The following is a 12,936-nucleotide window of genomic DNA, read 5'->3' on the forward strand; positions in this document are numbered from 1 at the left end:
AGGGACCATAGAACAAAACAAGCTAAAATAACAAACACCCCCCCCACCCTACATCACTGTAATGGCTATGGCCTACCCCACTAAACAGCGTGCCTGTCGCCCCAGAGTCACCCGAAATATAGGAGAAAAGAGAAAGGGAGAAATAACGGAGAAAGAAAAAGGAGAAAAAGAGAGAAGGAGAGAAACAAGGAGAGAGAGAGGAGAGGAGCCGGCGATCGAAATACAGAACACCTCCCCACCCGCAACAAAGGATCAATAATCGAGGTCAAAGAGGATACTGAGAAAAGCCTACACAGAGGATGGAGACAGGAACTGTCCAAATAATGAGGCCCGGAGATGCCATTAACAAAACGAAAGTCCCGCAGGCACCCAGGCACGATCACCCCTGTCCACTTCTATGAAGAGCAGAACTGCCAGACCCCGGCATGGCCAAGAAACAGTACGATATAGTGGGATCATACCAGTCAGGGAAAGCAAGTGGAATCTTCGCGGAACACTGTCCCGGCCACCAAGAAGCAACCAGGAAAACTCGGCAGCAGTCAGAATGCAAAAGTACACCGAATATCCACGTGGCCAAGCACAAAATCTGGGCTGTCCAGCATGAAGCAAAGAAATCAGGATGTAGGAAACACTGCAGCATCGGCACCGGGTCCACTTGATCCCATAGAATCGAACACCCATCTGGAGATCCCAGCACAGCAGCTGGAGGAGTCTCAACAATACCAACTCGGGAAGACGACACAGCGTCACAAAATGGCGGAGCAACCATGGCGGCGATCCGCAACTCCAAGACCCGGCATTTCAAGGACAGGTCGATCCGCAGAGCAGCCAGGGCAAGCAAGACAGCACTTCGTGTAGGGGCCGCCCAAAGCAAACGAGGTCCGGGGAGAGCAAAAGCAGCAACGTCCCTGTCTCCAGGAGGAAGACACTCCGAGGGGCCATCCGCCATCTTGAGCACATCGCCCGCCGCCATTGTCTCGTCCGCCTCCAAGTCCACCATGAGTGCCGGAGGCCCCAGGACACACAGCCGATCCGCGGCGGATGGCGCCTGGCGGAGAAAGGAGAGTCACCAGAAGAACGGGCGTGCCCCCCACAACTCTCGGGGAGCCCTGCACCGGATCCCAGGCGGGACAATCAACAGGAGTGGGCGTCTCACCCGAGGGGTGCCGGACAACGCGGCTTCTCTCTCTGGTCCGGCAGGCAATCGGGCATGTGGGGCGGCCCACTATCGGGGGTGGGTCCGCTCTGGTGCCACCGGCTCGCGGCTCTCTGGCTCCCACCATCGGGTCTCTCCACCGGTTCCGGACCGCCGGCACTCCGAACACCTCCGGGCAGGCACTGCACTCGAGGCCCCGGCGTCAGGGCCGGGAAGGCTGGCAAGACGACAAGGGCAGAACGCAGAAACCACTGCACGCCGGAGCCCCGGAAACAGACGGTAAGTGAAGGCTCTTCCTTGGTAACCGAATTCGGAACGCCCCGAACAGGATTAAAGACAGGATAGGTGGCGGGGAGGAAGGGATCTCGGAGCGAGGCGTTTATGCGACCGTTCCGATCGCCATCTTGGCTCCTCCCCGCAAAAAACACAGTTGATGAACAGAATGTAGAACAATGTCATACATTCATCCCAGTACAAGGATCTGGGCCTAAATCCATCATTTATTTGCACTCCACACCACCCTGGGTTAGACACTGGCTATATGCAAATCAGCTCTGACCCTGTGCCTCATGGGAACAGGCCAGTCCGAACTACCAAGCCATGTCTTTCCCAGACCGGAAACAAGCATCCAAGGACCGGTTTCTGGCTATCAGCCTTCATCAGCCTGGATAGCTTGACTCCAGTGGTGTGGAGAGCATGGGACTCACGTCTGAGCATACCCAGCCCACTCGGGGTGAAAATTACAAAAAACACAGTTGATGGACAGAATGTAGAACAATGTCATACACTCATCCCAGTACAAGGATCTGGGCCTAAATCCATCGTTTTTTTACACTCCACACCACCCTGGGTTAGACACTGGCTATATGCAAATCAGCTCTGACCCTGTGCCTCATGGGAACAGTCCAGTCCGAACGACCAAGCCATGTCTTTCCCAGACCGGAATCAAGCATCCAAGGACCGGTTTCTGGCTATCAGCCTTCATCAGCCTGGATAGCTTGACTCTAGTGGTGTGGAGACAACGGGCAAGACTGACTATCAAGGCAAGTAAGTACCAGGCCGGGCAAGACTCAGTTGTTTACTAAGTGGATGCCATGTACTAACTCTCCAACACAAGATCCAGTTCATTCTGACCCGGGAAGCTTCTGAGACGCAGACCTGGATCAGGGCCTTTTTTGGCATGACTGGGTACTATAGAAGCTTTAAGAAGGGGTGTGGTACCCTTGTGGCACTATTGACAGAATTTAGTTCAAGGAAACAGCCCAGAAAATGTATCTGAACTGGGTAGTGTCAAAAGACTTTTGACACCCTCAAGGAAGCTTTGCCCTCAGCACCTGCACCAGCACCTGCACCAAAGGCATCTAACGTCAGTGAAGAGCTTATTTTCGAGATAAATGTCAATCCACACCCTCTCAAAGGGAGTCCCCACCCTAGGTAGTGGTATCAGGGGAGCCTTTGACTTGCCCCCTGTCTTGCCATTGGCTTGACAGGTGGCACAGAAGCGACAGACATCCTTCCCTTTCACAGACATCCAAGGCCAGTAAAAGTCTTTGACCAACATTACCCAGGTTTTGGTCTGCCCCAAATGGGCAGCTAATGGGATCTCATGGGCAAGGTTAAGGAAACATTCCGGACTCCAAAGTCCCTTTCCTTTCCCTCCAGCTCACTTGTGCCCTAGTGGAGCTGCACACCCACTCAGGAAGACACATCATTGCTGCATGAGGCCTGACTCCACCTCTGCCCAGGGAGATGTTTCAAGGTCATAGCTCAGCAGACACTCCACTGGGATGACAGGGGACAAAGCTCCCTTCTTAAGCCCAGTAAACACCCCCTATTCAAAGTCTACCATAGCCATGGGATGTGACATTGTGTCACTGTCAGAGATGACTGTCCTCATTTGGGATTAGCTGGTCTGGGGAAACCAGCTTAGGTTTGGTCATGGTTATGCTGAGACCTGTATCCCTCACGAGCCTTCAACTCAGCCTATTGATTCATGGCCACTTCCTATACTTTTTCATGCTTGAACACCAGTGGGTCAAGCGTTCAATTTCCTTCCCACCCTCTGAAACTAATGTGGCCTCAGTGTACCCTCTTGAACTTACAGGGACAACTTCTACCCCGTACCTACACTTGGCAATGCCCTTTGAATGGTTGCCAGTGGGTGACTTGTTGGTGCACACAGCATCTTTCCTCTTGTGCCCTGGCTTTAAAGGGTCATAATCCTTTCCCAGGTACCCAGTCCCCTTGGAATGGTATGTGGCTGGCTAACCCATATCCCTTGTACATTCTTTTGAGGCTCTTTCGGAGGAGCTTTCTTTTATCTTTGCTCACTTCTGTCCCTCTTTCTTGGGATTACCTCCATTGGACTTCTTGGGCACCCTAGGGCAACCCACTGATCAGCAATCCGGATCGCTCTTTCAGGCCAGACAGCTTAGAATTCAGTAGATGCTGGCATAACTTCTCTGAGTAATGAGTTCTTTTACCATCAAATTAAAGAGCCCTTCCTAAGTGTCCACCTTGTTACTCTTAATCCAGACTTCTAGAGACTTTACTGATGCATCCACAAAGCCCACTCATGTCTGTGTTTTTACCTTGGGTATATGTGTAAGTGTTTGCCTATACTCTTCTAGACTTAGACCAAATAGCTGAATCAGAGCTGCCTTCGTGTGGGTGTGAGACTCTCCCCCCTCATCCTCTACTTTTAGGAGCCTCCCTACCACTGTAACCAGTTAACACAGTAAGGACTCTCAGGGTTTTGCACACACCCTTTTCATCCTCAGAACTCTCTCATAGGATACCAGCCACTTGTCTTATGTCACCCCCTCAACATATTTAGACATATACTCTTGGACAATCTAGAATCATACGTATCCTTAACAGTTACCTCATAGTCTTAGCTGCCACCAATGTCCTTAGGCCTCATGCCCCGTCGGACCCTCTTTTCTTCCAGGACCAGCCTTCTTTCCTCCAAAGTCAACTTCCCTACATCCACCAAGCATTTTTTTTACATCACTTGTCCCCTTCCGCAAGGAACAGGGTCAAGATTGATTTGCATATGGCTGGCTCCAAACTAGGGTAGTGTGGGGAGCAAAAGAATGATGGATTCCTTGTGACTGGGGGTGAATGTTTGCATTGTCCAGCATTCCGTCCATCAATTGTTTCTTTTGCATATGTTGCCCTAAGTGGGAAGGGTATGCCCAGATGTGGGTCCTGTGCTTAGTATTGTGCATCGGGATGGTATCAGAGCGATTGAATTCTATCTGGGATCTAGACCTATTATCATGTCTGAACACAATAGGATGATTTTGTCTATGATTACTTTTTGTTTGAATCATAATTTCTTTATGTTCAACAACCGGAACTGCCAGCAGGTCAGGGGGGTAGCCATGGGGGCCTGCTTTTCTCCCAGTTATGCCTGTCTGCATATGGGCTACTGGGAGAGGCAGGTCCTCTATGGTGAACACGCTGATATTGCTGCAAGGTCTATTGTTCGGTGGTATCGTTATATAGACGATGTGTTCTTAATCTGGCGTGGTACACTAATTGAAGCTGAACAATTTGTCGCTACTCTCAATGTAAATGATTACAATCTGGCTTTCACTTCAGACATTAGTCAGTCTCATGTACACTTTCTGGATATGACCATTGAAATCAATAAGGGTGAATTACAGACCAAGCTGTATAGAAAGCCAACGGCAGGGAACACGGTGCTTCATGCCAGTAGCCATCACCCCGCTCATCTGATTCGGAGCATCCCATATGGAGAGATGCTCCGAATCAGGCGATTGTGCAGTACCACCACACAATGTAGCCAGGCTCAGGAAGCTAGTAAAACTAGGTTTTTGGCTAGGGGTTACAAGGCGGGGGAAATTGATAAGGCTATGTGCAAGGCAAATGCACTATCACGTGACTCTGCCCTTGAGCGCAAAGAAAAGCCGAAACACACTAAGACCCATGGTAAACAACCAGTTAGATTAATTTGGGCGTACAATAAGCAACATGGTGCTTTGAGAAAAACAGTGGCCAAATATTGGAATCTGATTAAATGTGACCCCATTATAGGAAGTAATATGCCGGCCAAGCCTTCAATCACCTTTAGGAAAGCTTATTCCATGCAGGATGCCCTGGTTAGACCTAGTCCTGAGGTGGCTTCCCGCAAGAATTGGTTGGATAAAAGCAGAGGCTTTAGGAAATGTTCCAGCTGCAAGGCTTGCCTTCATGGGGTCTACAAATCAGAATATATCATTCCTTTTTCTGCTACCCCGCGCAAGATTAACAAACAATTGACTTGCAAGAGCGAATACGTGGTGTATGTGCTGGAGTGTCCTTGTGGCCTGCGTTATGTTGGTAGTACCAAGCTGCAGGTCCACAAGAGGATACTCCAGCACATACGGGCGATTAACACCAATGACTCCGCGTATCCGGTAACACGGCACTGCAAAGAGTGTCACAACAATAATAGTGCACTCTTAAGATATTATGCCATTGACTCAGTAAGCCCATTAAGAAGGAGAGGTGACAGAGAGGGTACTCTCAGGAGTTTGGAGACCAGGTACATCCTCGAGATGGATAGCAAGAAACCGGGAGGTCTAAACTCCACAGAGGATTTCTATACTTGCCTGTAAACCTCATATAACACCCATAATTTTGGTACGGATGGGAATCAGTAAAAGTGGTGTCGAGATACAGTAGATCTTAGCCTTGATATACATTAATACATTACATGGTTATAACATCTTAAACCCCACAATCTGTTGGCAATGTGGACACAGCAGCGTATTTTCTTAGCCTAGGATTAGGCTGAGTTATAATGCAGAAAAAACTCAACATGAAAGAAAACAAAGCTATTTGATTTACACATTTTCTTTTTTTTCTCTTTTTCATTAATTATTAAAGCACTATCACTTTGGTTGGACTATTTTGAATGCTCTATGTAAAGACTAATAAGGCTATGATATCTAGGTGTACCAATATTGTAATATAATAGGAGGCTGCAATAATGTATTCAAACTGGTATTATCTCCTCCATGGCTTAGTCACCGTATTGTGTGCCAAATATTACAATGTGCGCTATGCAGCATTATTGATTTGATTGGATTTCCTATTGGATTAGCTGTGTAAATTCATTCTAATATTTTTGTACAGTTTTTTATCTGTTCTACATTGATGAAATTCAATTTTGTAACATGTAAATAGATAATATCAAAATGTGTAAGTGGTTTTAAATGTATTTTACATTTTTTATATATACCCATCATGATGATTTTAATTCTGAGTTTTGACATTGAAATTTCGTAAGTTTAAATTCATGATATAAACTGTTTAAATTTTTGCTGTATTTGCACATATCTAATTAGACAACAGGGATTAGCCCGTAATTCAAACTGCCTGATAGTCTTTTCTCCATGCTTTGTAACCTGGAGCAAGAGCATGTGATTTCTTTGCAACCAATCATGGTTCAAGTTAATATGGCACTTGCACTTTAAATTCTGCCTTTCCTCCCCTATGCGTCATGTGATCAAGGCCTCTGGATAGGCCGAAACGTTATGCTGAGGTGGGCCTTCCATGTAACTAAATAAAACACTGCTCACCTGCACTTTGGGTCGTCCTCTCTTCTTCTGCGCCGTTGGAATCCGTTACAAGGGCTCATGGTGAGAGAATGCTGAGATCGTTGTCATATATATTTATATATATATATATATATATATATATATATATATCTCGAACAAGCAACCACTTCCACCAAAGCCTCGGAGGCGAAGAAGGAGAAGCGAACCTCTTTTATGCAGGCAAGATGTTCTTTATTCAACCATATCCACAGCAGCAATCGACAGATGTCGCGTTTCGGGCTCGAGAGCCCTTGATCACATATATATATAAAAAATGTTATTATTTGTATGTAAAGACAAACTCCAAAAATAGTTGAACACAATGAAAAAAATCTGAGATTGTGAGGGGATTGTAAACATAAAGAAAGATAAAAACGAACCAGTGACCTCTAGAGGAGACTGCCCCTTTATATGCCACAAAGTGCCACAATTTATAGCGATTATGACACCATCATTGGTCCTAGGGGCCTCGAACACCCGCCTACCTCATGAGGTCACTAGCTCGGCCAACCCCAGCGGCAGGGACACAGGGCGCGCGCCACCGCGCCTGGCAGTTACTAGGGGCCTCATTTGTATTACTTGAGGTTTACGCAGGTGGGATGTCACAGGTGACGTCTCTACTGTCCTGGTAACGAGGCAGTGCTGCTACGGGCTGTCTCACCTGCACAACGAGGTGGGAATGACAAGGCTGGGTCTCTTGAGTACTGGAAGGAGGCTGCTCTCTCATTGGCTGTCTTTACTCGTGGGCGGGACTCCCTCGATGGCACCTGTCACTGTGAGGAGCATTCACTGCCATCGGGTAGGATGGCTTCAGGTGGACGTGGACGAAGCGATGGCATCCGACGACTAGGCCGAGATGGCGGCCTTGCTGGAGAGTGAGGGGCCCGAGGAAGGGGAGTGTCGCGCATGCTGGGGGGAAACATTGAAGAGAGGAATGCGAAGGAGAGGTGGGGGGGAAAGTGTGATGGTAAGTGAAGAGGAGTGTGGAAGATGGTTGAGGATAAGGGTGGAGTAAAGTGGAAAGAAGATTGTGGAGGAGAAGTCTTTCTAATCTAGACCATGAGTGGAGGAGAAAGATGAGCGGGGGCGGAGTCAGAGGGGAAGTGATAACAGCAGAGCGATGATGCGAGTGCGCACCGCCAGCAGCCGAAGTCCAGTGAGTGAGCAGAAGGCACTCTGAGAAGGGAGCTGGGCAGAACATTTGCACCCCTTTATTCATAGCTTTCAAAGCACCCCAGGAGACAGCCTGTGCGCTACGTGTCAGCATGCGCTGCCTGCTGCCACGTCGGTGACACTAGTGCTGTCACTGAGGGGACGTGCACCCAAGCCGGTGCTGTGCACCCCTCCCCCCTGCACTAGCCTGTCTCTATTGCTTGTGCGCAATGATGATTCGGCGCTGCAGCAGCTCAAGCCTCAAGGACAGTGCACCAGTGTTGCAACTTCCCACTTAAAATGTGTGACTACAGAAGCAGGCCCATAAGCCACTGTAAAGGTTCGTGGAAACAGTTGTCAGAACTCCTTGGAGGCAGGATCGTCTGTCACGTTTTTATTTTAGGATTTGACTGTTGTTTCCTACCTATCTTCTCTTCGTTCAGCCCATCCTAATGTTTTAGGAGGTACTTGACTCTCCGGGCCCTGTGGGTGGGCAGATGGTAGGTCAACTCAGCTCAGCCTCACTGATACTATGAACAGTGAACACATGACAGGGTGAAGCTGTTAAATGGGGGTTTCTTGAAGGTAGATTTTATTTGCAGTTTAATATCGACTCCAAGGCCCTGGGCTGGACCGCTTAACATGAACACCACTTAATTGCACATTCTTTTTTTAATTATATTTTCTAGGCATTGGAGGATTAAGTGAGTAACGCGGATTCACATGATACTGCGCCGACACCCGGACTCGAACTCTGATCTCCAGTTCCACAGACTGCAGCTCTTGCCGCGATGCTACGTTCTCTCCGTGACACGCGATCTACTTCCAAAGTAACGGGTCTACTCGATGGTTCGGAGCGCGCGCTGCAGCTGGACCAGTAATTGACACTTTCCTAAGCGGTGACTTTGCTTCTGCCACTCATGTTACAGCAGAGCCTTTCGCAGCACAAGAGAGAGCAGCACCGAAGTCAGCAGCAGCGGGTAACGGGGACAGGGCAGCAAGAACACACAGAGGCGAGGAGAGAGACAGTGAGAAGTGTGAATGGAGAGAGGCAATGAACGGGAAAGAAGAAAGAACAAGCACTGGCAAAGACAATGCCTTTCACCTATGTGAGTGCTATTGACTTTTGCAATGTTTTTTTTAGCCATGTTGTACAGCATAGTGCGGCAAAGTGGTGTGGTGAAGAGTTGTGTGGAGTGGTGCAGATTGGAGTAGGGGATAGTGGACTGTCATATAATGCAGTGGCTATGGGAGTGCAGTGGTGTAGAGGGCAGTGGTATAGACTAGAGTGCTGCAGAGAGTAGAATGGCATATAGTTCATTGGTGCAGAGTGGAGTCAGTGCTTTAAATGGGTCGGTACTCACCGGTACTGAGTACCAGCACGTCTTAGATTTATAACTCTGAGTACCGGCACTTCTCTACTGCAGTGGAGAGTACGAGTACTCATGAGTGGTATGCTCATTGCCTGTGCTGGTGAGCAGGAGTGGAACGTGTCCCTGGCAGCCAAGGCGCCGCTTCTGCAGCCCCCCCTCCCCTCATCAGCAGGGCTCATTTGAATAATGTCTGGGTGCTCACCATCATGCTGTGCTTGACAGAGCAGGGTCCATTCAGGTCCTGTGCTGTCAATCACATTCACACTATCCTGTGCATTCCTGCAAGCATTGGAATCATGCCAGTGCCCTGGCAGTGCCAATTAGGCTATGGCCTGTCCGGCCCTGGTAGCAATTTAAAAAGCCATGGTAGGTGAAGAGAAAAGATGGCTTTCATCTCCCTTAGTCTTTTGTGTGTCTGCTATGTTTGTGTATATGCCTGTTTTTGTAAGAAAAAAAGTGAGAGAGAGAATCCAGACACTCTCAGTAGGTATTGTAAAGAAAATTGGTGGCACTTTGTTTGTACATGTCTGCCCGGCGACAAAGATTCATAAATAATGTAAAAGGGAGGGTGGATGAGTGAGCAAGGGTGGATTTATAGATGGATGGATGAATAGATGGATGGATGAGCGAAAGCATGCATGGGTGAAAGAGGGTGGATGATTGGATAAAAGGGCGGATGATGGGTGGATAAGTGAAAGATTGCATGGATGAATGAAAGGTAGGGAGGATGGATGAAAGGGTGGATGATGGATGAGTGAAAGGCAGGATTGAGTGAAAGGGTGGATGGAATAAAGGAGTGAAAGGGTGAAGGATGGATGAGCGAAAGGATTGATGAATGAGGGAAAAGGTGGATAAAGAGATGGATGAGTGAAAGGATGAATGGATAGGTTTGGAGATGGATGGATAGGTTTGGATATGAAGGGTGGATAGACGGAAGGGTGAAAAACTGAATGATTGATGAAAGACTGAATAGACAATAGAATGTAAAGGTTAAATGGTGGACATCAGCAGGTAAATGGTAGGATGAATGGATAGATCGATGGAAGAGACAAGAGATATCTTCTGGGGAGGGTCATGATGAGTTGCTTCATTTGCTTGGTGCCATAAGAGCTTTGGTTCGACGTGGGGGTATTTTCAGTTTCATCCTACTCGTGTGCTCAAAAATATATAGTATTGTGCCAAACAGCAATTAACAGTATGAGATTAAGAAGGTGCAACTATTGCAAAAAAATGAAATGTTAACATATTATCCCATTTCTCTTTCATTTTGTGTAATGAGTTAACCTGCTTTGTTTATATAAACACATTTCTCATGTGTTTTGGTATGTGCTGCAACTTATATAGAAGTTGTTAAGTATCATCATGTCTTGCCCTTAGCCCCGCCCCTAGCCCTGCCCCCTCACTACACCTCTAGCCCATTTTAATGAGTACCTGCACTTATTTTTTCCCATTTAAAGCACTGAGTTGAGTGCAGTGACTTAGAGTGTAGCTGAACTGCATAGAGTAAAGCGGCTTAGAGTGCAGTGGCGTAGAGTAGAGTGGTGCAGAGTTGAGTGGCATAGAGTAGAGTGGTGTAGAGTAGAGTAGGGCAGAGTAGAGAAGGGAGAATGCAGTGTCGTAGAGTTGAATGGCGCAGAGAAGAGTAGAGTTGTGTAAAGTGCAGTGACATAGAGTTCAAATGGCATAGAGTGCAATGATGTAGAGTAAAGTGGTGTAGAGTGGAGTGGCGTAGAGTGGACTGGTGCAGAGTAGAGTAGAGTGCAGTGGCGTAGAGTGCAGTAGCCGCGAGGAATGCAAAGGCTATGTCAGAGCTTCAGTTTAAGTTATATGGGGTCCTTAATCTCTGAATAGAAGCAAATCTCATGGGTTTTGTCAGTGTTTCACAGAGGCACTTCACTGGTGGGCACTGTATTTTGGACAAATTAGAAGAATATGGCTTGGTAAATGACATTTATGGAACAAGAAGATTTTTTTTAAACCTGTTTTTATTGTTTTGCAGGTTATTGAGCATCTACAAACTAAACAGTTGTTCAAGATATTGCGTTGCATGACGCTTGTACATAGGCATTTCTGTCAATCCTATCAATCGTGGTGAACCTTGTATTGCGGTTCCTTTACAGTATTCCATTAAAGTGACAGTTTTATTTAGCATCATATTGTACTGTCTATGATTGATTAGCCTGCCTTGGGTGTGCGCAGTTGATGTCGTCTGACTTTGGTTATTGGGGCCTAATGCGTCTTATGTACTACAGACCTAGTCACTGTCATAGATGAGCTCATTTGCTTATATTGCTGGGCCGGAGGTTGGAAAGGAAAAGAAGAAACATGGAAGGGTGGAAGGTAAAAGAAGCTACTTGGACGGGGATATGGGAGATGGACTGAAAACACAGGCACTCATATGGAGTTGTTGCACCCAAAATAAAGTAGCTAAAACAACCGGGGAAATGGAAGGACATAAGTTCTTGGTCCATGCTCCAGTGGAGGGCCAAACACAAGAAGAGGACATAAAGCAAGCATGCCAAAACAAAAGGGAATGAAGGAAATGAAAGCAACACTAAAGGTAACATGGTAGGACATGGACAGGCTTTAAACCCACTGTATGCATACAAAATGTCTTGCAGAGAAAGATCATGCGCTGCCAAGGTGAAAACTAAAAAGTAGCAGGCACAGATTTACTATGAAGATTCTTCAAGAACATTGACAGTTCACAGGTTTTCTTACAAACATTTAACCCTGAGGAATGGATAATCCAACAAAAACAATCATGTTAAGGTTCGTCTCAATCACACACTTAAGCCTGCTTATGGAGCTGCTCTGAAAAACAACCTTGATGGAAGTTCCCTTGGAAGACCAAGCCTAACAGATTCAAAAGACTTTATTAAGCTGATACACAGCTATAATAGTATACATCAACAAAAAATAAGTTAAATCCAATCCTTCACTCCATATTTACAAAAAAGTAAAATTATACATATGATAAAACACAAATGCATCAGATTATGCGACGGTGCAAGTGTATAAACGATATCCAGAGTGTGCTGTTCTCCCATTAACCAGAATAGACACATTTAAATGCAATTTAAGATAGGAGAGCTACTTCCTATCAACCAAGTAAAAGACATACAATCATTTAAAACCCAACAATCCAATTTACTCTAGTCACATACTGGCCCTAGAGTGCACAGCCATATGGAGAAATTAGCTTAGATTATGATAAATGTAGGTCTCGTGATCTGGCAATTGTTGCCAATAACAGTAAGCCAGGAGCAGCGACGAAAGTTCCTACGACACAAATGGGGGACTAACAGCTGTTTGGTGTAGATTTTATAAAAATCACAGACAAAAAGAAATGGAGCATCGATTGATAAGGTACATCATTACGTGGTATACCATAGTTTCGACTTTCGAGCTTACACTGGTACCCTGTAGGAAATCATAGGGAGTGTTTGATCGGTTCAGCTCTAACGTGAAATAACAGCGAACGTTCGCAACTCCCACTGATGTTCCACAGGTAAGGGGGGGGGAATCTTCAAGATTAGGATTCAAATAACTCCCTACTGTTGGTTTCAATGATTCAGCATTTCCCCTATCTGCGTGCAACTTCGCAAGTCAGAGTGTTTGCACCTGCTTTCTTCCAGGAAGAGCT

At 46.6% G+C, this 12,936-nt stretch overlaps 1 long non-coding RNA gene across 1 annotated transcript; it reads left to right on the forward strand.

The window, feature by feature from the left end:
* Positions 1 to 7,401: 7,401 nt before the first annotated feature.
* LOC144799104 (uncharacterized) lies at positions 7,402 to 11,441 on the forward strand. Its single transcript, XR_013603749.1, has 3 exons — positions 7,402 to 7,732; positions 8,607 to 9,026; positions 11,290 to 11,441. It is a non-coding gene; the product is annotated as an uncharacterized LOC144799104 (long non-coding RNA).
* Positions 11,442 to 12,936: the final 1,495 nt, after the last annotated feature.

This window comes from Lissotriton helveticus, chromosome 12 (genome assembly GCF_964261635.1).
Source record: "Lissotriton helveticus chromosome 12, aLisHel1.1, whole genome shotgun sequence".
NCBI classification, from domain to species: domain Eukaryota; kingdom Metazoa; phylum Chordata; class Amphibia; order Caudata; family Salamandridae; genus Lissotriton; species Lissotriton helveticus.